The sequence below is a fragment of the Tenrec ecaudatus genome, chromosome 3 (assembly GCF_050624435.1).
Source record: "Tenrec ecaudatus isolate mTenEca1 chromosome 3, mTenEca1.hap1, whole genome shotgun sequence".
Classification (NCBI taxonomy): Eukaryota; Metazoa; Chordata; class Mammalia; order Afrosoricida; family Tenrecidae; genus Tenrec; species Tenrec ecaudatus.
In genome coordinates this window covers 201,187,813-201,213,487 of record NC_134532.1, presented here as the reverse complement: position 1 = coordinate 201,213,487, position 25,675 = coordinate 201,187,813, and the positions used below count along the sequence as shown (strand labels likewise).

The 25,675-nt window shown below is 48.3% G+C and overlaps 1 protein-coding gene and 1 pseudogene across 2 annotated transcripts in view; one reads left to right on the top strand and one right to left on the bottom strand.

Annotated features, from left to right (window-relative positions):
- ADGRA3 (adhesion G protein-coupled receptor A3) overlaps positions 1–25,675 on the bottom strand; it is a 127,673-nt gene that overhangs the window by 91,334 nt on the left and 10,664 nt on the right. The gene's annotated exons all lie outside the window — the stretch shown is intronic.
- LOC142443930 (U2 spliceosomal RNA) lies at positions 19,467–19,668 on the top strand (annotated as a pseudogene).

Sequence of the window (25,675 nt, the reverse complement as noted above, 5' to 3'; positions counted from 1 at the left end):
GAAACATCTAAATCTCAGTCCTGCTCACATCCTTCCTTCTCTCTGCTTCTTCTGTCTTCTGGGATTTCTAGAGATCATAAATTCTACCAGCACATATCTAGATTATTGTCCTTCCTGCTTTTTCTAAAGATGGCAATTCAGGTGTCCTAAGATACATTGCCCCGCATCTTAAGCTTTCTAAAGTCAGGAACATCTGAAAACTGCTATCAAAAGAAAGGCCAAGCTATCAGCAAAAGAAGTGTTAGAAACTGATTGGTAGTTAGCACACACATAAACCGTGATTGAATGTCACTCTGAATCCTTCATTGGGGCTTGGTGACACAAAAGGTTTCACTATGATACAGCACTGAAATCAAGAGCTGTTTAATGGGAGACTCCATGTATGTGACAGCCAGTACAGTAACAGCAGCACAAGTGTTAAGGGCTCAACAGGGATCACAGACTTTTCCAGCTTGGGAGAGACTAGTGGGATCCATTTGTGAGCAGTGGAGAAGGCCACCCAGACAGCACAAAGCTCTCCTAAGCCGCCAGCTGACTTACCGTGAAAACGTCCGATGGTGTGTAATTAAATCGGGGAGCCTGTTAGATTAACCAAGTAGAAAACACAAGCAAAACTCTATTGTCCCTCATGTTTTTGCTGGGTCCCATCAAGTGAATTCTGAGTCACAGGGACCCCACGTGACCGCGTGGAACTAGACAGGCCCGTAGCGCAATCTCGGCTGTCATCTTTACGGAAGCAGGTCACCGGTCTTTACTCCTGTGGACAGATGGTTCAGTTCAAACCTAACCGTTTTCGGTTTGTGGCACAGTGCTCAACTTTTGAGCTACTAAAGTTTCAAATGACATAATGACAAGTATTAAAGAACATGGTGGGGGAAATCATCAAGATCAACTTCACGGAAAGCACTGTGGAGTATATGTAAAGACTCTCGAATTACTTTTAAAGTGCATATCAGAAATCTAGAAGCCCGGTGGCACGGTGGTTATGTATTGGGCTGCTAACTACAAGGACAGCAGTTTGAAACCACCAGCCGCTTCTCAGGATAAAAACAGGGCTTTCTACTCCCACAGCTACCGTCTCAGACACTGGGTCACTGGGAGTTGGCATCGACTCGATGGCGGGGACCGGACGAAAATAATCAGAAATACAGGAGGGAAACCCACTCATAAAGGGCAAAGTGTAACTGAAAGGGACTCTGAGTGGGGGTTCTCCCCATTGTTTTAACTTCCAAACACGTTTGAAGTGATTTTCAAATAAAGAGCATAAAAAGTTTGCGTGACTGATGTTACACAAAACAAGAACAAGACAGAAGAGTCCCTTCAAGGAGAAGGATGGATATTGACTAAGGTGCTCAGGAAGCGGCATTTCAGTACATGGAGGGAGGGAAATACACATACTGTAGAGAAGCAAAAGTAATGTCTCTCAAGCTCCCTTACTGAAAACAAAAACCGCAAACAGGTAATGAGTCTGACAGGTGATGCACCTTAGCATCAAGCTACAGGAACCGCCACCTTCTTCCCGTGCTTTTGTTGGCGGGACCCTGCCTATTAACCATTCCCCATGTCCATTTTGCTTCTTAATTCTTAGCTGAACCCTTTTACTTTGGGGGGGGGAAGCGGGGGACAGACACACAGTCTCACTAATTCCCCACGTCCTCTGTTGGTTTGCATCTCATCCTTCAGCCCACCTACTGCTCTGAGCCAACCCCTTGGGAACATTGTAGTCTCTGGTGAGCTCCCTATCCTATGGGCAACCCTAGCTCTCCTCTGCTACACGGCAGCCCCCTTGCCAAGGGCAGCCCTGGCTTTACGGAGCTGTGGTTCTCTTGGGTCGGAGCCTATGCATTTGAATCTTTCTGCCTGAGCACCTCCCCAGTGGTTTTGGCTGGTGCCATCTTGTTTGTTGACTTCCTGCGGGCCGTGTTTGCTGGCTCATGTTTACGAAGGTTGGTCTGGATGGATCAGGACTGGTGTGGGGGTGGGGAAGATCATTAACACACATGAACATGAGGGGAAAGGGCAGGAGGAGGTGAAACCCAGGTGGCTTTACTCCAAGGTTCAGGAAGCCCCAGATCCATGGGGATCGGGGGGAAGGAGTAGCCAAGAGACAGCAGGGGCCCCACACAACGTTGCCATCCTGCTACAGTCTGCGCTGGCAGGCTTTCCGGTTTACAGATAGTCCCCAATGTAAAAAGGGGAGCATTCTGATAACTGATGCTAAGTCACTTCTGACCTAAGCCGAAGACCTGTGTTGTTAAGTTTTCATTATCATTGGCTTCTACTGCCATCATAAATCTGATCGTCATCATTGCCTTCTTGTGGGAAACCAAGGAGTGAGGAGAGTGTAAGCAGGGGAAACCTTTATTCTCCTATCTCTAGAAGCCTGGCAGGCTGGGTTTCTGGGGTGGAGGGAGGCCTTCACCCTTTTGAGTTGGAGAGGCGTCCCAATCCCAGTCTCATAATTTCTATTGGTCCCCACTGTAACCTCCCATCATAGTGCTGCCTCAGTGCGCCTGGCTGACAAGCACGTGGCTGGTTACTATCTAGCAGGCAGTTCTAACAAGAGCAGACAGGTGCTATTGTTCTCCCTGATCAGGGGACTGTCATGCCCCTTTCCCTGCCCCCAGCACTGGTGTTAGGTTACTTCTCCAATGAACTCAGGGACGGTTAGGGGACTGCCCACATTTTTTAATGTATGTGCTCACCTGAAATTAGGGGGGGCTTGCACATCCCTGAGCACATAAACTTGTTGGAAATGTAATCTCTCTCTGCATGTCATGATGGTGAGGTGGGCCCTTATCTCTCTAACCTACCACTCAGTTACACAACCCCTCCCCCCAACACATTCAGTTGTAGGGGCGGGTACCCCTCACCTTCTATTATCTTCATCATTATCAAGCTGATCTTTATTTGCAGAGTTGGGTCCACCAGACTTACTTAAAATTACAGATATATTTCAATACATATTCAAAAGACCACCACTTGTCTGCCAGTTTGTCGAACTGTCGTGGCTTGTGTGTGGCTGTGATGCTGGACGCTAAGTCGCTGGTATTTCATATGCCAGCAGGGTCACCCAACGTGAACAGGTTTCAGAGGGGCTTCCAGAAGGAGAACAGACAATGAAGAAGGATGACAAGACTTCGTGCTCCACACTTTGGAAACGTTGTCAGGAGAGACCAGTCCCTGGAGAAGGCTATCATGCTTGGTAAAGTGGAGGGGCAGTGAGAGAGAGGAGGCCCTCAAGGAGATGGGCTGACACAGTGGCTGCGCCAGTGGGCTCAAGTGTGGGAACAACTGTGAGCGTGGGGCAGGACTGCGCAGTGCTTCTTTCTGGTGTGCGCCGGGTCACTCCGGGTCAGAATGAATTCGCTGACATCTGACAACACCAGCACGCAAAAGGCACACACCAATTGCTAAACAGAGTGAGAGTTCTAAGTGCAGTTTGTCCTAGCTGGAATGTGTTCAGTCCGGGCCTACCTGTACCTAGCGCTAGGCAGAGGGACTTACAGGGAGGCAAACGTACCGCCAACCCCTCCGACGCCAGGCCCTGGGGAGAGCACAGGAGCTCAGCTGCATCAAGATCCTTAATCCCAAGCACTCTCATTACCACGTTCGTTGCCACTCCCTATGGTTTCCATCCTTGGGACTCTTCCAGGATTCTGTTCAGCAAGTTCATTTTCTGGTAGTTCCTGTGTTTGTCTCTATGGGGTTGTTAGTTGCTCTACGATGGGGTTGCTCCTCAGTCGGATCCCATCTGCCTTTATTTATTTCCTCACATCCTCAGGGCTTCTGGGCCACGGCAACACCTTTCTCGCTCGTCAGCCCTCCTTCCAGGGTCTGGTTGTAGTTTTCTATTTCCTCTGCCATCTTCAGCAGAATTTGGGAAGGAAAGAAGAAAAAGGCAGACAAGAATGGCTCATTCAAGATCGACTTTGCAGGTTCTAACCAGTGTCGGTTCCCAAGAGTCCAGGGCGGTCCTCTTCCTCTCTCTCATCCTCCTCCTGGAGGCTCACTAATCAGGAGCAGGCATGGCTTCTAGCTCGTCCCTTCCCCTTGGCACAGGGAGGAGTATGTCCCTTTATGAATGAGGCCACCTTTCACTTAGCAAATGTATTACTTTTAATCCAGAGGGTATCAGTTAAAACAGGACTAACTCTGAGGTTGGCCCAATTTAGAATCCCAGGGTCAAAGTCAAACAGGTACCACTCTCCCTGAGTGCACCCTTCCACACATGTGTTAGTGGGGCACAATATCCAACCTCCAGCCAAACCTCATAAGGAAGAAGCGTCAGAGGCTGGGAACCTGATAGAGAGGAAGGCAATGTGGTATGGGGCCACCTCAAGGGAAGAAATCAGGTCAAATTTCCTTTATTATGGGGTCCCGTCTCCAGTTCTGTCCCCACTTATTAATAATCATGAGCATGGGATCCGAGGAAAGATGGCAAGCTCTTGAATTTAATAAAGGGCCTGAATTTCCATCTTAACTCTAGGATCTGGCTTTATGACTTTAGACAAGTTACTCAACCTCTCAGTAACTTCATGCCCCATCTGTCAATCACCCTGGGTATTCCTAAGGGAAAATGCAAGAGTTTTTAAAGATATATGAGGGTGGAGCGCAGCACATCACCCAGGCCCTTCTGGCCACTACATAAGGTCTGAGCAAATTGGACAAGGGGAGAAAAACATTAACAAACAATACTGAAACTCGGGTGTTCTCAGCCAGTTGTTTCTACTGGTCACTCGCCATACCGAGCACTATGCTGCCCTCTAACATAGTCAACAGTGTCTGCTCAACCACAGCCAAGCCCAAACCAAACCCACCTTCATCCACTTCATTCCCATTCAGTGACCTTTAGGGCGGAGTAAAACTGTCTACTGTCAATCTGTATAGGAGCAGAACACCTCATCTTTCTCCTATGGAGCAGTTGCTAGGTTCGAACTACTAACCTTGTGGTTTACCATTCAACACTTAAACCACTATGACACAAGGGCTCTCCCTGACCTGTTACTCACAGCTGGAATGATCTCTAAACATCTTTTCTAAAATGTTAAAAGGAGTACAACCAGCGCATGGCCATAACTTCAGATACTGCTGGTTATGGGTTGAGAGGCAGGCACAGAGCAGAGAGAACCAAGTGAAGGGACTACAGTGGCAGGGTCTACACTGATGCTACAAGCCAAGGATACCCAGGCCCACCAGAAGATTGGAGAGACAAGGAAGGGCACCTCCCCTAGAGGCTTCAGGAAGAAGAACAAGGTCTTGCCAAACCCTTTGATCTTGAAAGTCTCACCTCGCGACTATGAGTAAGACGTTTCTGTTGTTTTAATAGCACAGGCCGCTCTGGCCCCAGGAAATAACACACTGCTCAACTTTAAGGGCACACATGTGTATTTTTAATGAGTAAACTTAAGATTATGTCTTAAAGGAAGAAAGCAGGCTGTCCACAATTAGAGAGTTGGGATACGTGTGTTCAGTTGATGAACAAAAGAGCCACAGAACAGCCGGAAAGGAAATCTCTCTGGGAGCTCTTGGACCAAATACATTCAGAAATGTTTAAAACCCACCTAGCCAAATGGTCCTGAGTCGATTCCAACTCCCGGTGGCCCCTGTGTTGCAGAGTAGACAGGCTCCGTGGGGGTTACGAGGCTGAGGCCTATCTTCCACTAGGCACCTTCTATCTGTTCAAACCGCCCAGCTTTGGGGTACTAGTCCCACTCATTGCTGGAGTTATCTCTACTGATAATGACCTTATGGGTTAGAAAACTGCCCCTTTGGGTTTCCAAGACCTTGAACCTTTACAAGAGTAGACAGCCTCATCTTTCTTCCACAGACCAGCTGGTAGGTTAGAACCGCTGGCCTGTGGTTAGCAGCTCAATGCATTACCCACTATCCCACCCAGGCCAGGCTACGAGTACCTAAACTCACTCACTCACTGCCTAGTAACTAAACTCACTCGCTGCCGCCATACCAATTCTGGCCAACAGCGACCCTATAGGACTAAATAAAATTGACCCTGTAGGTTTCCAAGACTAACTCCTTATGGGAGAAAACAGCCTCATCTTCTTTGCGCAGGGTGGCTGGTGGTTTGAACTGCCGACCTTCTGCTTTGCCGCCCAACCCATCCCTACTACGTGACCAGGCATAATTCAGGCTACGAGTAGAACATTCAATTACTTATACTACCCAGGCATTCCTTAGTGAGAATTCCCTACTTGAGTCTCAAGGGGTATAAGGTGTGAATTATTACTCTGAACTTGACCACTTTAGAAACTTATTTAATTTTAAAAAATTACCTTAACCCACCATAATCTGCAAACCCTACCCTGGTGGTGTAGTGGATACAAATTTAGGCTGCAATCCAAAAGGTCAGCAGTTTGAAACTAACGTCACTCCTCAGGAGAAACCAGGGCTTTCTATTCAAGTGAACAGTTGCAGTCTCGGACACTCACGGAGCAGTTTTAACCCTGTCATGAAGGGGCACGGTGAATTGGCATCAAACTTGTTGACAGTGGTTTGTTTTAAGCTACACTTGTCAGCTTCCTAGGCTGGAGTCCCATGCCCCCTTGCACTAGCGTGGGACACCTTCAGTGTCCCCAACTATAAATAATCATCACCGAGAAGGGAGCAAGAGCCCCGCTGGTGCTGTAGTTACACCGTAAGCAGCTACCTGTAAGGTCAGCAGGCAAAGTCACCAGCTGCTCTATGGGAGACAGCTAAGACTTGCTACTCCCCTGAAAAGCTGCAGTCTAAGGAACTCACAGGGGCAGTTCTACCCTGTCCTTTGGGGCCAGGGACTCAGAACCAACTTGGTGGCAGGAGGTTTGGTTTTCAATCTGCCTCATTTATAGTTGTGTTGGAACACAGTCACTGGCTCCTTTATGAACTGTTGTCAGGCTACTTACATCCTGGGACAACAGCGCCAAGAGGTTGTAACACAGACTGCATGGCCTATGAACTTAAAAATACTTACTACCTTGGCCCTTGACAGAGACCATTTGCCAATCCAAGTTCAGAGCTCTGGTTCTGCTCCCTGGGTTCACATCAAAACCATCCAAGGAGCTTTCAAAACAGAACTGCCAAAGCTTGAGCCCACCCTGCATCAATTAGCATCTTAGCATGGGGATCCAGCATCACTGGTCTTCCCAGCACAGCCTTGCTAGCTGCGATCATCACCAGCCTTCAGAGATTGAGTCACCACTGATGCCTCCCACCACTCACTGGGTTCCGAGAGCCAAAAGGGAGTTTGGTTGACTAGAATGCCAGAAGAGGCTCGTGGGAGAAAACAGAAACCATCTCCACCTAACAGACCCAGAAGCCAAGAGAGAACAAGGGGACAAGCCAGAACTCTGCTCACAGTGACACAAAACTGCCTAAGGGGAGGGGAGCAGTGTGCAGATGTGAAATTTTCAGCTTACTTAGGGTCCTTCACACTCCCCCCGAGGTGCCATGAAATGATCCAAAGGGGCTCCAAAAGCAGTTACCTACACTTTATCCTGGATGATGGACTAGAGTACACAAGATTTAAATTGTCAAAAGGCACTGAGTAAATTTTGTTTCCCGAAAAGGGGGCAGTAGGCACTAACAAAGACTACTCCGAAAAGGAACACAGGAAACAATAGCCCCCTAGCTGATAAAATACCTAGAATTAACCTAGACACGGACCTAGAAGACTCAAGACAATGGAAATTATAGAACATTACAGTAAGAGACTAAAAGAGACAAAGATGCAGAGACCTCTCTGGCTCATGGATTGGAAGACTTATTATAGTGAAAATATCAATCCTAACTACAACAAGCTACAGATCAAATGCAATCCCAATATAAATCCCTACAACATCCTTGACGGAAATGGAAAAATTACTGACCAACTTCAGATGGAAAGGATATAAACTCTGAATAGCCAAAGCAATACCTGAAGAAAAAAGAACAAATTAGGAGCCCCCTCTCCCCAGTCCCGGATATCAAAACACACTAGACTACCAGTGTAATCAAATACGCCTGGTATATCTGACAGACACACAGACCAGTGAACTAGACCTGAAAACCCAGTTGCATCCAGCCATCCATGGACCACGGATTTCAAGAAGGGGTAGCAATCATTCCATGGGGCTAGTCTCTTTAGTGGTTGTTCTCAACCTGTGGGGGTCAAATGGCCCTTTCACAGGGGCACCCGATTTATAACAGTAGCAAAACTACAGTTATGAAGTAGCATTGAAAATAATTTCATGGTTGGGGGATCACCACAACATGAGGAACTGTATTAAAGGGTGGCGGCATGAGGAAGGTTGAGAACCGCTGTTTTAGTAAATAATGCAGGCAACACTGGGTCTCAACCTTCAGTTGAAGGTCATAGGATCCATACACTTTGCACAGAATATACATAAACTAACTTAAAAAGACATAAATGTGAAACCTAAGACCACCAAATTCCTAGACGACAAGACAGAAAATAAAATGAGACTTGGCCTTCTGTAAAAACAGAAAAAGCAGCATTACAATAAATGCAAGAACCGAAGACAAAGTAGGTAAAAGGGGCCTCTTTTGTGCTCATATGGCGACTGTGGAACCTGGAACGATGGGTTCCACTGACACATGGCCAAGTGCAACACATGATAAACGAGACTGTCTCGTTCAGGTGCACTCGCTGTGAAGAATCCTTGGGTGGTGCTAGACTTTCAGTTGAATTTCTGAATCCTTGCTGAAAGGTTGGCCCTCAGGAACCCACCTAGAGGTGCCTTGTTTCCAACAAGTCTCCACCTTGAGACCCCGAGGGGGTAGTGCAAGTCTGCAGCCAGGGGGCTGATGAGTGGAGGACACGCCAACAACACATCACAATGTGAGACCCACCTGGCTGACCCTTCTTGGTGATGGCTCTCTAGGAGGAGGGCAGTCTGTTCCCTGCCCGGGCGGGTTGTTAGCATCCTCACAGCGACTAGTAGGAAGCAAGGGCAGGGTTTCCATCCTAACCTGCTGTCCAATTCCCATCCTTTTCATCTGTTTTAAGCTCCCCTTGAATTAATAAAAACTGAAATTTACGTGGCTATATAATTGCAAAACTATCTCTAATTCTCATTTATTAGCAGTATTCTGCTGTAATTAGTTGAGCTTTTCGTCATAACGGGAGCTATTTGTTCACCGTAAAATATGGTCCTGAGTAAGTAAGGAGTCATTTTAATAGCCGCCTCAGAGGGTGACAAACGAGTATTTTTGCAACTTTTTTGTCAAGTGTCATTACAGACCCTTGGATCCTCCCTGATTTAATGTGCTTGGAACAACTGCCTAACTTCTGGTGTCACAGCGCTGGGAGTTCCTCACAGCTGACTTTGTTAATAAGCCCAAGAATCTGGGAAAATTTCCTCTGATTTTTCTTAAACAAGATTCCCCCATTTCACTTTTTATCCTCCCTAAATTTGGCTCGTTTCTCCAAGGAGCATTGGCTTCTTCCCAAACGGAATGAGATTGAGGGCTGCAACCTGAGAATGAGTTTTCCAAAGCAATTGGGGGAGGGGGTATTGTTTTGAGACGCAAAGGTAGAGAGTCTACATGTTCTTTTAAAATCATTGGTCCATATTTCCAATTCCATGTTGACATTAGTGTCTTGCTTAGCTACCCGGATGATATCACTGCATCCATTCTCTTCGATGCTCCTCAGTGGGGTGTGTGGTTGTGGGATCAGCAGCAGCCTCATCCTGTGGGAACTTAAAATGCAAATTCCCAGACACCACCCCAGACCAGCTGAAGGCAGACCCCAGGGTTTAGCCTAACAACCTATGTTTTAACAAGTCCTCCAGGGAATACAGATGGGATGGGCGCTTAAGCCTCAGAATCACTTGTGTAACACTGGCTACAGACTCCAATAAAGAGCCCTGCCATTGGGCTGCTGATCACAAAGCCAGTGGATCGAGCCCACCAGCCGCTCCTCCAGCGGAAAAAGTGGCTGTGTGCTACAGTCGAGAGTAAATGTCCCGGAAACCTTGCACAATTCTGCTCTGTGCTACAGACTCACTATGAGTTGGAAATGACCTGAGGGCATTGGGCTTTTCCAATATCCCACGGTGTAGAAATGCGGTGTAGAAATGCAGGGTCCAGTGCAAATATCACACTAAATAAAAACTACAATAACAGCACAACGATATAGCTGACCCTCAATGCTGCAGAAGAACAAAATTTTAAATATTTTCGTCCTTTTTGCCAATAGAGATGAATGACGTTAGAGAGTTCAAGTAATGAATTCTAATTTCCAAAATGAATCCTCTGTGTAGTTGTTTCATTCTCAATTCCAAAGAATCGTCTTAGTTATCTTTTAACCAGACCACGCATGTATGTGAATCAAAGGTTGAAATCATATAGCATGGGAAACAATTCATTGTTTTGTTAAAAAAAAGATTTTAATGAAAGGGAGAGAACCACATAGACAGCTTGCCCCGTACGAACAAAACAAGCTCAGGAAAACTAAGCAATTGGTGAAGGTTGGAGTTCCTTGATAGAATTATTCTGGCTAATCAACAAATAAAGCATGTTAAGATTATTAGAGTATCACCATTTTACAGACACTAATTCCTGACTAAAGAGCACTGGTGGTACAGGGCTTGGATGCTATCTAAAAAGCTAATGGTTCGCGCCCACCAGCTTGGAAGCAAAATGTGGCAGGATGTTTCTGGAAAGACTGGCAGCCTTGGAAACTGTACAGGGCAGTGCTGCTGTCTCACTGTTTGGTTTCAGTAATAACTGACTTAAGACAGTGATATCAAAGGCTGGGCGACATCATAGAGACAGCACGACAGTATACCCTCTACAGTAAGTATGCATATCACCTATGAGCAAACTGGTCAGAGGAACACTTGAATTTGAAAAGTGACAAAGAGGGACTTCATGATCTTAATTTGCATTTTTCCTTGTCTTGGGTGCTTCGTTCGGGCCATGAGCTCTGGTCCTCTGGCCATTACAGTTCACAGTGTGAGCATGGCCACTGGCGTTAGGCTGCCAGGCTTCAACCCCTCCTTCCTCCACATACCACCTGGGTGACCTCAGGCAAAATGCTGAGCTTCCGAGCCTCACTCCCAAAAGCAGAAAAGAGAGATTATAATAATGACCTCATTAAAGAACTGAAAAACTGATCTTTACCAGAGCACTCAAAACACTACCGTCTCTGGCACACTCCGTAAACACTACCTATGATTACCGGCTCACATTTCCAATGGATTAGCCATCTTTTCGTACTCACTTATGGCTGCTTTTGTTAGGGTAAATGCCTTGGTGGCGTAGTGGCTTATGCATTAGGCTGCTCACCACACGGTTAGCAGTTCTAACCCACCAGCAGCTCCATGGGAGAAGACATGGCTTTCTACTCCTGTAAAAGTTACAGTCTAAGGAACTCACAAAGGCACTTCTACCCTGTCCTATAGGGTTGCGATGAGTTGGAACCAGCTCTATGGCAGTTAAATTTGAGATGTGGACAGAGTAAGTACGAGTCAAAATTGACTCAAGGGCAGTAAGTGTGAATTTGTAATAGGGATACTTTGAGTCGGACTTGACTCGTTGGTAGTAAGTTTGGTCTTAATACAAGGGTGAAACCCATCCCACCTCCCCCCAAAAAACAGTTTTCCCCCAAAGCTATGTATTTTTTTTACAAAACAATCTGAGCACCTTCAAAGTACTTTCCATTACACTTAATACATGGGTCAAATCTGTGAGTCCAGTCTTGAACGGTTTTCAAAGCAAGGCCATGTGAGTCAGGTGCGTGAGGCAAGAAAGGCATGTTGCTTTTTGCCCAAAACTAGCACACTAAGATGGATGTGTGAGCAGATGCAGTGTCATGGTGGCAAAGCCGGTCCCCCATCTGCCACGAATCAGGCCTTTTTCTCCCACACTGGTACGCTACCTTTCTAGAACCTCTAAACGGAAAGCTTGATTTACAATCTGACCTGGTGGGACAAACTCCAAATGCACTATCTCCTGCGCGCGCGCGCTCTCTCTCTCTCTCTCACACACACACACACACACACACACACACACACACACAATGAGTATCGGTGTTTAGGGGTGCCCCCTCTTATACAAGGCATCACTGAGTCAGCTCTGTCTCATAGGGACCCTACATGTGCCACCCTAAGGCCGAGCTACCAGGATCAATGATTGATATATACATTTGGCAATAGCTCAAATCCCCAACTTTCGAGTTAGCATCTAAGCACAGTAACTCTTTCCCTGCCTACTGACTCCTCTTAAGATACAAGGACCAGCAGTTTTCCTCAACACTGTCTCCCAATGGCCTACACCAAAATTAAACTCACTGCCATTGGGTGGATTCTGGCTCATGGAGTCCCTAAAGAACAGGCAGAACTGCCCCTGTGAGTTTCCAAAACTTTCCAGGGGTAGAAAGCCTCATGTTTCTCCAGAGGAGCAGCTGATGGTTTCAAATTGCTGGCTCGGCAATTAGCAGCCCAACACACTGTCACTATGCCCCCTGGGCCCCAGTCCACAATGGCTATAGGCTCAGGAAAAAACAAAACAGACTCCCTGATGCCGAGTCAGTTTCCATTCATAGCAACTCTATAGGACACAGTAAAAATGTCAGTGTCCATGTCTGAGACTGCACATTTCCAGGGGAGCAGAAAGCCTCCTTGTTTGCCCAGGATAAACCATCTGCTCAAATGCTGGAAGCCTCTCTCCGTCAGGATACCCTCACAGGGCACAATGTAGGCACTGAGACTGAAGGGTGCAATTGGGACCAGAACAGAGCTTACCACTAGGTATGGAAACGACAGTATGCTATTGGAGACAATGCTCCTGAGATCTTTTGTAAATGTAGGTGGCTGAATCGTGATTTTATCGCAGCTGCTAGAAGGCTACCTCTTCTCTCAAGCTGTGAAGAACCTGGATACCCAAATAGATACGATCAGGAGCTCAAGACCTTCCAAATCACGGCACAGATGCCTCCGCCTCCCAGAATCACACCTGTGGCAAACGGTGATTCAGCCGGGCTATGTCCCCAACACCTCTCCAGCACTCCAGAGAGTGCCTCCACTCAGCCAACCTCATTTGGGAAACTCACTCGCCACTCTGGTTGTATTACCGGTACCATGCCCCAGGCAGCCAGCTAGGGCATAAAATACGCTTGGATAAGGGTGGAAGGCCATGGCCAGGAAGCCCTCCCCTCTCCCCACCTCAGAAAGAGAAAAAGCTAGTGTGAGTCAATGTGTGGGGGACAAAAGACCTCAACAAGGAACTGCCTGGAATCAGAAGGGGCCAGAACACCACGCCCAAACCAAACACACTGCCATCAAGTTGATCCCACTCATGGGGACCCCATAGGTCAGGGAAGAACTGACCCCGTGAGTTTTCCAAGACTATAACTCTTCACAGGAGTAGAAAGCCCCATCTTTCTCCTGCAGAGCAGCTGGTGGTTTCGAACTGCTGGCCTATCAGTTAGCAGTGTGAGCAAAGTCCCACCGCTATGAGGCCAACACCCAGTCACCCCATCGGGCAGAGTGGAACTCTTGCTGGGCCTGTAACTCTTCAAGAAGCAGGCAGCCTCATTTTCCTCCCAACAGGGCAGCAACTGCTGGGCTTGAACTGCTGATCTTGCGGTCAGCAGTCCAATACTTAACCCCAGCACCATCAGGGCTCCTTCCCAGAGCCGGAGGAGTCAGTAGCAAGCAGGTGGCCACATAAGCAATCAGGAAAGTCCAGGTGGCGAAACGACTAAGCACTCAGGCGGTAGCGGGAAGGCTGGCAGTTAAGCTGTGGGGAGGCCCACAGTTCCCCAGAAGAAAGACTTAGCAATTTGCTCCTACAGAGGTTAAACCCCAATACAAACCCACTTCCAGAGGGCCGATTCCATCTGCCGGCAATGCTATCCAGGGCTTCTGAGGCTGTGGTTCGGCATGGAAGCAGTCAGCCTCATCTTTCGGTGGGTCTGGTTTTTGACTTTCCATTCCCATCCATCAGCCTCTTTAAAGAGAGGTTCCAGGTGCAGTGTTCTTTATCACTTGCTCTACACGTGCTGAGGGGGCCCTAGTGACGTAGTGTTTACGCATTAGGTTGCAACCCCAAGGTTGGCAATTCAAAACCACCAGCCACTCCTTAGGGGAAAGGCAGGGCTTTCTATTCCCGTAAACAGGGACAGTCTCAGAAACTCAATGGGGCAGTTCTGTCCTAGAAGGCGGTTGTGAGAGAGCAGATGCTGGCCGACTACAGCCCTACTGGAAAAGGGAGCATTTAAAGACCTGTGACTTTCACAGTTACAGGGCATAATTGTTGGAAATGCAGGTCCCGTGTCTGGGCCAGCAGTCAAGCCCTACGACCCACAGTCGTAAAATGGTCTTCTTGAGAGAACTGGTTTGCCTGTCAGCACTTCAGCGGACACACCTGGAAAATGGGGCCAGGCTCGACCTGGTAAGTATATGAGGCACTTGGCACCTGCCCTGTTGCTGTCGAGCCTAAGCCAATGCATTGGGGCCACGGAAGGCCCAACAGAACCCAAGACAGTCACTCTCTTATTAGGTGGCAGCAGGTTGGGCCGAATCCACAGCAACACAACGCCAACCAAATGAAGCAGCCTCACAGTTGTTCCTATCCCCGAGCCCACTGATGCAGCCACGGTGTCAAGCCATCTGATTGAGGGGCTTCCTCTTTTTCGCTGCCCTTCCACTTGTCCAGCCGATGTCCTTCTCCAGGGACTGGTTGTCGGTCCCTGGCACATGCGAGAAAGCCAAACGGTGGTTGCTACTGGAACCATGATGTCAGCTGAGCTCACTGCGCTGTCACAGTCTCCCCACCGCTGTCTCCTCCCTGCCCCACGTGGATGAGGCCTGCCCCAGAGGTGGCCATCACCCCACGCTGACCCCACTGTGTGATGGATCACACATCTCACTGCCCACACCAACTTCCCTGCCCTGGTCAATCCAGACCCTAGCAGTGGACAGTGCGCTTTCTCTCCCTTCCCCCATTCACTTAAAGCTAAGCAATCCCTTTGCTTCTCAGGTCCAGCTGGGACAGCTCACAAACTCCAAAGAAAGAGCTATCTTAAATCAAGCAGCCTAAAATGACGGGGACAACACACCGGGGACAACACCCCCGCCCCAAAGGAAGAATCGGAGGAGCCAAGGTACAGGGCTCCATGTGCACACCCTCCTGTGAGATGGTTCTCTCTCTTCACCCAGGAAGCTCAGCTCCACTGAGCCTTTCTCCTAAGGCCTTTAATAGCCTCGCCAGGGTACTACTGCATCATGACTCCTGAAGCTTGGTCAGCACTGCCCCCCTCACCCAGACCCTTACTAAGGTGGTCTTACCTTGCTCTAGTTAACCCCAAACGATTGGCCTCAAGAACCAGCACCAAAAAGCAAATGGGCTCGGTGTGGTACCACTCTCAGAAACAGGACCAGAATATGAGCTGCATCTAGCCCATAGGTTCCACATATCCCGGAGACTGACAGGCAGAGTGCTGACAGCCCAAGAGCTATGTAAACATCTTTGGTCCTACTCAAGACAATCGTCAACCTGCCTTCATGAGAATGTCGCAGTAGGGTTGGGAAGAACATACGTATCACCTGTACTGGAAAGTCCAAATGTGCTCCCTTTAAGGTTAAAGCCAGAGCAGACAAAGCCAGGTGACCAAATGGACTTCATCCACAGGCCCAACGAAAGGGCTTTCCTGCATTGCGAGTTCTCAGGAAAGAGAAGACCGGGATCTTTAGTTTTGTTTGACTAGCTTGCAAATTCCCAACAGGAAAATAAATGCCGAACTAGGAAGTGGACAGAATAAAATACAACCATTAAGACTTACCGAGTGCCATCGTTTCCTCTCCTAACGGAGCATCGTAGGAATTAAAGAGAGTGAGAAAGAGCCTAAATAAGCCGTGTTATGCTCAACTCCCAGAACTACTTATCATGCCACGAGGGCAGCTATGCTTCACTGGCGGCAGGCTCTGGGGACTCCTTAAGCATGGCTTTGCCTTCCAAAGCTGCTACCCTGGACTCCTGTTCCGGGTGGGACGAGGCTGCTATGCAGTGAGTCCTGAGGCACGGGGGCCTTACCTATGATAAGAACATGCTGGCCAGCCCCCACACTCTTGCTGATATACATGGATACATCTGAGCCCACTGCTGGGGTTCCTAGGTCGATCCGTCTTGTTGTGGGGAAGGGGGGTTCATCTTCATTTTCAATGACACTCCACTTTTCACTTCATAAAGCATCGCTCCTTCTCTAGAGACTGATCTTCTCCGCCATCTTTCCTCTCATCCTTGCTGCCGGGACATCACGCTTGATAACGGGTAGGGGCAGCCAGAGGAAGCCCCTCACGGAGAGGAATTGATACAGGGCTGTAAACATGAGCTCCAGCCTAGGAACCACTGTGAGGCCGCAGGCCCTGGGGGGGCTTTCATTCTGTGGGTCACTCTTGGGTGGGAACTACTTGAAGGTACCTACCAACAACAAGGGCAACATCCTTACCACCTGCACTGATTCTCCAACACGTCCCATTTAAAACGGTTTACGGATACTCACTAAAAATGAGGGGTCGGGGGTGAGAAAAGAAAAGAGAAACAACCCCCTCCCCCCAGAAGCTTTAAAAACAAGCATTGACAGTCATGGTCCATGGTGTTTGGTTGCTAACTTTGAGCTGCGCTAACGGACATGAGCTCCCATCTATGTTTTGAATCATGTTGAGCAAGGGAGCACTGAGAAATCAAGTCAGACAATAGGTAACTTTTAAGATGTGCTGAGTAAATCCCAAGATTTACTCGGAAAACAGACGAGGACAGCCTCCGCGAGGTCATCGAGGTCATCATCTTGTCAGGAAGACAGGGTTGCACATGAAGGATTCCAACGCGGTAAGAAGGCCGCCACGAGCCGAACACCGCAGGACAGAGCACGGTTAAAAGGAAGGAAAGAAAAGTCACCCTCAAACTGGTGGGGTGGAGGGGAGTGGCACAGGTCATGTGACTATAAACCTTTCATAATCCTCAACTGAGTGCCTGGGCCACAAAGGAAAAGCTCACACCTGACCTTGTTTAGAACAGACAAGAGAACACAGGCAGGTGCGAACAACAAAAACAATTAATCAAACAGAAAGCAGTCACCTGTCTTGAACACTTTCCTGCAGATGAATACACCACCAATTTCTCTCTTTCAGGACAGAAGACTTGCAAAGAAAAGACCGGCACAATGAAACAAAGGATTCGGCTCAGCCTGATCTTGATGGGAAATGAATGGATTCGATTAGGTTTGGATTCAAAACCCAAAACCATACTCAGTGTCATCTAGTTTACTCCAAGTTATAGTGACCCTATGGGGCAGGGAAGAACTGCCCTGAGTTTCCAAGACTGTTAGCTCTTTATGGGAGTAGAAAGCATCTTTCTCCCATGGAGTAGCTGGTGGTTTTGAACTGCTGATCTTGTGGCTGGCAGCCCAGCGTTTACCTGACAGCGCCACCAGCTTATATATTAAATAGCTGCCAGACTGTGCACCTGAATCAGGAGTAAGCTAGTTGTTTCTTGCTCTTTATCAATTCAAATTGGTTCTTAACATACTGCTTCTTAAATTTAAATTAAATTCGTAATGGCATTTTTAATCTATTTTCTTTCTGCCCAAATTTCTGCCTCCTTAGTTAAAATTACATACAACTTGAACGGTTACATATTAAATGGGCATAATGATTCAAGCTGTAATGCCTATTTAATCTGTACCAATTAAAGTTGGATGTATGGATAAAGGTGTCTTTTTATTTTTAATTTAAGAACCAAACTGAATGAATAAGGAGTTTAAACGCAGCTAGACTGCACCTGATGCGGGCACTGGTGTAGGTTCATAGCCCAGCAGCAAAGCCTGAGGGTGTAACTCTTTGGAGCGGGGGTGTTACATCTGGACAGAGAAAACCTCTGGTCTTGGTCTGCTCAACATGGTACCAAATATAAAGTCCAGAATACAAGACAAGCATTAGGATGCCCACAGCAAGAAAGGGACGGTGAGTGCCCACCCTCAAAACCATCAGGAACACCAACTGAAAAAAGAAAGAAACCAAAAAACCGATACAGAGAAGGTACATTTACAGATGTGTCTCTTATAATCACGTTAAAATGTGTGATGGATGATCAAGGCTAGCAGCCTTCCGTATGGATTACAACTCAAGGTAAAGAAAAATCAAAGTCCTCACAACTGGACCAATCACAATAATGCTGCAAACGATTTCATCTCGCTTAGATCCACAGACAATGCTGCAGGGACAGTGAAGTATTTAATGTGACGCTGCTGGTCAAAGTTTCTCAGTCCTACCAAACAACCTTCCCCTGCATGCGTCTCATAAAAATGTGTGTTTGGGGGGGGGGGGGGAGATATTGAAAGGATTCACCCGTGAGGAATTGTGCACAGGATCCCCTGGAGTGGCATCCTGCTGTGTATAAAATTAGCCCCTTGAGAAGCAAGAGGAGGGATCTCATTACCAGCAAGAGCCAGGAGTGGAGGCATCCTTTGGACCTGAGATCCTTGCCCAGCAAACCACCTGGATCCAGATGACAGTTCAACCATCACAACCATCAGAGGAACAGAGCAGAGAAAGAACCAGAAGCCGGCACACAGAACAGAGTGATGGAGTGTCCCAACCCATGATGGAGAAAGTTGAGTGCCTTGGGGCAGAAGACCAAGTTGAAGAGTGGGTTTCCCCTGGACATTTAGGGAACTTGGGCTTAGCGGGGGGGGGGGTGTCTCTGGACACGTAATTCAGCGAGACAGGGTTGCTGGCCTACAGAGCTTGTGCTGAATGCCTCCAAGTTCAGGTTTACAGCTGACTAGCAAACCCCTTGGGGCATTTATGAGCACACTTGAAACCCTGTAACTTGTCCCGATGAAACAACTTTTCTGAGCATGTCTCACCGGCATTACAACTTGTTAACGTCCTAATAACACTTTAATCATGAAATTTGTGAGTTTCTGCATCGCCATTGCAACAGATATTGGAACCCATGGAGATCAAGTGGCGAAGCGAAAGAGGAACGTTCGTTAATTAAGACAACTCCGCCGTAATGAAGAGATCAAACGATGCACTGCTTTGAGGAAACCTGCTGCACACACCTCTTGAAAGTGTTCAACAGCGACGACGTGACTCTGAGGACTAAGGTGCGCCTGACCCAAGCCATGGTTTTTTCAGTCGCCTCGTACGCATGTGAAAGATAGACAAATGATTGGGGAAGATCGAAGCAAAAAAGTCAATGCTTTTGAAGAACGGTTCTGTCCAAGATTATTCAAAATAACCACAAGCTTCCAAACGAACAAACAAATCTGTCTGGGAAGAAATACAGCTAGTATGCTCCCTAGAGCAGGGGTTCTCAATGACACGGCCCTTTAATACAGTTCCTTATGTTGTGGTGACCCCCCCAACCATACAATTATTTTCGCTACTTCATCACTGTAATTTTGCTACTGTTGTGCATTGTAATGTAAATATCTGATGTGCAGGATGCACTTTCACATCGCTTCTCGGCCTTTTGGCTAAGATCAAGTGTAGGATGTATTTTCACTGTTACAAATTGAACATAATGAAAGCATAGTGATGAATCACAAAAACAATATGTAATTATATATTGAGAAATTTATTTCTAATGACAAATCAATAAAATTGTCTTGAAGCATGGTGTAGCAATGGGTAACAGTCTGCATGCCGGGTACTCGTAGGTGGGCGTACCTGCATGTGGGCAGACCTGCCTGGAGACAGATAGAGGAGCGGTGTCTTGGTTCCTAAGACAATGGAAATGTGTTTTCCGGCGGTCTTAGACAACCCCTGTGAATGGGTCATTCAAGCCCCAAAGGGGTTGAAAACCACTGCCCTAGTGGCAAAGGTGGAAAGACTTTGTCACACATAAGTTGGACATGTTGTCAGGAGAGACGGACATCTGCTTGGTCAAGTGGAGGGGCAGTGAGAAAAAGGAGGACCTTCCCCAAGATTGATTGACACAGCGGCTGCAACAATGTGCTCAACACAAGAACAACTCTGAGAGTGGCACACGACTGGGCCGTGTTTCACTCTGTGATGCACAAGGGTTGCCATGGGTCGGAACCAACTCGGCGGCACCTGGTAACAGCAATATGTAGTCCACAGAACCAGAACGCACATTATGATGAGCTGGTCTTTGATTTCTCCTATGCCAGCCATTCCCAGATCAGGGATGTAGATGGGACAGTGGGCCCCTCACAGGTTCTCCATCCAAACCAAAAGAAGCAAACTCGCTGTCTCTGAGTCAAGTGTGACTCACAGTGCGTGACCCTACAGGATGGGGTACAACTGGCCCTGTGAGTTTCTGAGACTGTAACTCTTTATAGGAGCTGAAAGCCTCATCACTCTCCCGTGGAGTGCATGGAGGTTTGGAAGCGCTGACCTGGCGCTAGAAGCCCGACACTCAGCCCACTCGGCCACCAGGTTGTGAACCGGCGCTGTGACTGTACAGGTGTGTGGTTAATTGCCACTGAGGCCATTTCACAGCATGCCCCTGTGACAGAGAGGCCACCTCCCCACAAGGCCATCACAGCAGCAGGTTGCCAGGCCTTGTCCCTGTGGAACCCCCACTGTGCGTTTTGAGCCGCTAGCCCGTGTGCCGGTCAGCAGGCAAGGGCCTCCCTCTTACACATCTGGGGCCCTTCCGGCAAGAAACTGCCACGAGGGGGGCTTCAAAAATCTCATCAAATGGTAATGGGATATCCCCACAAACTTTCTCAAATCTCCTTGTCTTTTTAAGTCTGAAACAAAAGAGTTAGAGAGTACCTTAAGGCAGAGGCTATATTTTTCTTGTCGCCCATGCCAGTCTGGACACACAGCAACCACCAACCAAGGCAAACACTGCCATCGTGTCGATTCCGCATACAGGACAGGACAGAACTGCCCTTGCGGAGCTCCCAGACTGTGTGACTCTTTAGGGGAGCAGAAAGCCTCGTCTTTCTCCCACGGAACGGAGGTGGTTTCAAACCACTGATCTTATTACCTGCAGCCCAACAACTGGTGAGCACTCACAGTGGGGCCTCAATATTGCGCTGGACAAATAAATCCCAAGCCCGACCCTGTTTATCACTTAATTCCCTCGGAGCTGCCAGGCATCTCCAAAACTTCATTGTCCTCAACCCCACAGAGCTTGGTATTAAATCTTCCCACCTTGAACACATCACTCCCCACTTTCCAAACAGTCATTAGTCTTAAAGCCCGATCCTGGGGCTCTCAGCTCCCTGTCCTAGAAACGTCTCAGGATTGTCATCCGTCTTTGTTCCACTTGGCACAGCCCCTCCCTCCCATGTGAGGCAGCTGCTCTCAATTTGTTCCCCGTCCCCCCCTTTACCTTCTATTGTTGCAGGGAGGCAACAGACAGCCGGTGGCTGGGGTTAACCCGCAGGCCGCTGGGCTGCCAGGCAGCAGAGTCTCAGTCCAGGAGACAAACAGAGAATCACTTGCAAAGGTCAATGCCCAGGCCTCGCCCCGGAATGGTTAAACCAGGACATGGGGGATTCTGAATGCTCTCTGGTGAGTCAGATGCGAAGTTAAAATAGCAGCAGCAGGCAAACCAACCTGGATTCAGGAGGGTGGAGATGTGGGCCCCCTCAGCCCAGGGGCACTGGGGCTCTGGCCTGGGGCAGTCGTCACCAGCCTACTGCCCTGTCAACATTGTGTGTGTCAAGGCACAGAAAGGCAGGTATGCATAATTTAGTATCCCATCATGCAGTGTCTGACCACATATCCGTCCTTGGTCCCGGAAAGTTCTGTTGCTGCTGTTGCTTTAACACAAAATCGACTCTCCTTGTGACCACAAGTTCTGCAGTTGGAAACAACCAGCGGCTCTGGGAGAAAGATAAGGCTTTCTCCTGGTTACGCATCGGGCTGCTAACTGCAAGATCAGCGGTTTGAAATCACCAGTCACTGTTCGGGAGAAAGAAGGGACTTTCAACTCCTGCAAAAAGTTACGGTCTCAACTCACAGGGGCAGCTCTACTCTGTCCTAGAGACTTGCTATGCGTCAGCACAGACTAGATGGCAGTGAGTTTGGTTTGGTTTGGGGAAAGAATTACATTCTCAGGAACCCACAGTTGGTTCTGCCAGGCTCTATGTATTCGCTCTGAGTCTGAATCAACTTCATGGCAATGACTTTGGTTTGGGTGTTTGGAACCATTTTAAAGGAGCTCTGGTGGTGGAGTGAATTGCACACTGGGCAAAAGTCAGTGGTTCAAACCCACCAGGGGTTTGAAGGGAACAGGATGAGGCTTTCCGCGCCCATCAAGATGTACAGCCTCTGAAACCCTAGGGAGCAGTTCTTTCTTGCCTTACAGAGTCCCCATCAACTCCAGGGCAGTGGGCTTGGTTTGGGAATGGTTTCAAAGACCCCAAAGCTAAGTGAAAATGAAAACCATTTGTTGACATCGTGACAGAGAGGGAAAATACTGACCCCGTCAAGGCCTCGTGTCACCTTGTTTCTCTCCACAGTCAATGTTCACGGCAGCAGTAGTCAAGAGATCAAAGGACATATTGCTCTGGGTAAATTAGCTGCACAAGACCTCATTAAAGTGTTGAAAAGCAAGGGGTTACTTTAAGGTCTAAGGTGTGCCTGACCCAAGCCATGATGTTTTTAACTGCCTCAACTGCCTGTGAAAGTTGGACATTGAATAAGGAAGACTGAAGAAGGGATGAATTTGGACTGTGCTGCTGGAGAAAAATGTTGGAAGTACCAAGGGCTGCCAAAAGAACAAACTATTCTCACCTATAAGAAGTACAGCCAGAATGGTCCTTAGTAGCAAGGATGGATAAATGTGGTCTCAGATACTGTTGACGTGAGACCAGTCCCTGGAGAAGGGCATTAGGCTTGGTAAAGTAGAGGCACAGTAAAAAAGAGGAAGACCTTGGACAAGATGGAGTGACACAACGGCTATAACAATGGAAGAGCAATCGTGAGGATGGAGCAGGTCAGGGCAGTGTTTCATTCTGTTGTACACAGAGGGGCGCTGAGTCGGAACCAATTCAACGGACACCTAACAACAACAAAATCCAAAGTCTTGCAGCACGGGCCCACAGGTGCGATACTGTTTGGTGAGACAGACGGCAGGGCTCTGGGCCGGGGGAGGGTGCTCAGGCTTTGGCAGGCAGGCAGGTAGCAGTGGTGGAAGCTAGGCCCGCTGCTCAGGAACATGGAGCAGTGGGTTGGGCTAGGTGCTCTTCCTCTTCCCCAATGACGTCCCTCACTCTGTGACACCAAATCCAGCCTCCCTGTATAATTAAGACAGTTTGATGCAGGAATGCCTAGGATGGATGATCCTTCAGAAATAGCAAATAGAGTAATGATTCCCTGAGGATACAGGAAGACAGGCGGGAGGAGAGAGGAAGGGGGAAAGGGGGGCTGATAAAAATGATGATTGTATAACCACACTCGAGGGGAGCGAGCAAAAGAATTGTAGCTGAATGGATATATTGGATGGGGTAAGATACGGGGACACATATATACTCAATAATATACATATTATTGTGTATATATATATGTAAAACAATAATAACAAGGGTTCCTGGGGGGAAGGGTGGGGGAGGGAAGGGATAAAGGGGAGCTGATATCAAAGAGTTCAAGAAAGAAAATGTTTCAAAACTGATTGTAGTAGCAATTGCACAAGTATGCTTGATCTATTTGAAGTATGGAATGTTATGACATTATAAGAGCTCCCAATAAGAGGAATAAAAGTGCAAAGAAAAAAGCGGTGGGGGGAGCTCCCATGAGGTTTGACTAAGGCAATAAGGTGTTTGTACAACCTCCAAATCACCCAACACCCTATTCCGTGAGCGTTGGCACAAAGAAAGCCATAAACAATTGAAAGTACATGCGACAGGAGGGCTGAGACTGTCTCCCAGGGGAAAAGTGTTACACCACATCAAAACCCACTGCCATCGAGTCAACGCTGGCTCACAGGGACCCCTTATGGGAGTAAAAAGCCATCCTCCTCCCTCAGAACTGCTTGTGGTTTCGAAGTGCCGCTCATGTGGATCAAAGCCCAACTCATAACCACTACACCACCAGGGCTCCTTAGGTGTTACACCAGGCCTATGCACAGACTTCCAGAAAGCCACCGTCAGTGAGCCGAGGGGTTCATCAGCCCTATAAGCCAAGTTCTTCTTGAACCAGTCTTACAATCCCCTTGCTAAAAACTCCCCCTCCCCATTAGGTAGTGGTGGTGGGGATGGTTGTCAATTCCAACTCAGAGAGACCCTAGATGACTGTCCTATTGGGGTTCGCACACTATAACCTTTATAAGGTGAGGGTCACCAGTCTTTTCTCCTGTGAAGCTGCTGCGTGGCTTGGAACCACAGCCCAGGGTCTTTGGCGTGCCCAGGGAGGAACTGAAACCAGAAGCGCTTGCCAGCAGTCTGCCCAGCCCCACTCTAGCGTGTAGATGATCTACCGCTCAGACCAGCCTGCTGAGGAAAAGAACTGACCTTGGAAGTGGCCGCCTTCATATGCCCACCTCAGCCTACAACGGCCAGCTTTGAGCATGACCTCCAGCCAAGCCACACGCAATGCACCAAAATGGCATCATCTTAACGTCCCCAAAGACAACCGAGTCAGGCGACGATTACAGACCTACTGAAGAAGTTTGCTGGAGCCCTGGTGGCACCGTGGTTAAACTCTCGGCCGCAAACCAAAAGGTGGGCAGTTTGGCGCCCGTCCCCAACAGCTCCCGGAGATTAGGAATCAGCTCGATGGCAGTGGGTTCCACTTGGAAGCAAGGCTGCATCTACAGCTCCTTACTGTTGGCTAACGCTGCATGAAGAAGCTGCTAGCCTTAAAGAAAGGAGCCGTGGAGATTCCAGGTTGGGCTGCGAGCTGCAAGGTCTGGATTTGGAGAGCTACCATCCCAGACACTCACTGCCAGGCAGCACCGGCTCGGTGGCAGTGAGATACTTAAGAACTGTGCGGATGGGGCCCCATCGGGCAGCGTTCCCTTCTCGTGCAAAGGTCACTATGGGCCAGGACCGACTCGGTGACACGTAACAACAACGATTTAAAGAACTGAATACGCTAGTCTGGGTAGAAGAGAAACGCTGAACAAACTACACCATAGACCAACTTCATGCTCTCAACGTGGTTGAAGATTTAACAATGCTTTCAAAGAAGGATCTGAACATCGTAACAAATGCACTGAACACACTTGGGTGCGCTGAATACACACACGCCGGTTTCTGAATGTGTCATCACCGTGTTGCCATGGCTCCACCTCACAGCTACCCCATGATCACAGAAACACTGTCTGGTCCTGTACCATCCTCGTAAACAACTGTTACACTGTTGTAGCCACGGTGCCAACCCATCTCGTTAAAGGTCTTTCCCTACTTCACTGACCCTCGACTTGACCGAGCACGATATCCTTCTCCTGGGACCGGCCCTTCCTCATAATACCCACAAGGACGGAGGTGAAGTCTGTTTTCTATAAGCAAACTGTGAGCTGGCTGTAAACGGCCCTACTGTCGTCATCGGGACCGGGCAGGCCTCTGCCAACGTTCCTGTGCTCGTTTGTTTCAGGAGCTGGTGCACTGCCAAACCCACCACCTTCCTTCATAAACTCCGGCTGCTGGAGAACTGCAGGCAGGCAAGAAGCAACAGGCAGGAGAGGCTGGGCCGTGCAAAACCTCGCCACTGTGTTGGGAACACTGGAGATTTGCATCGATGGA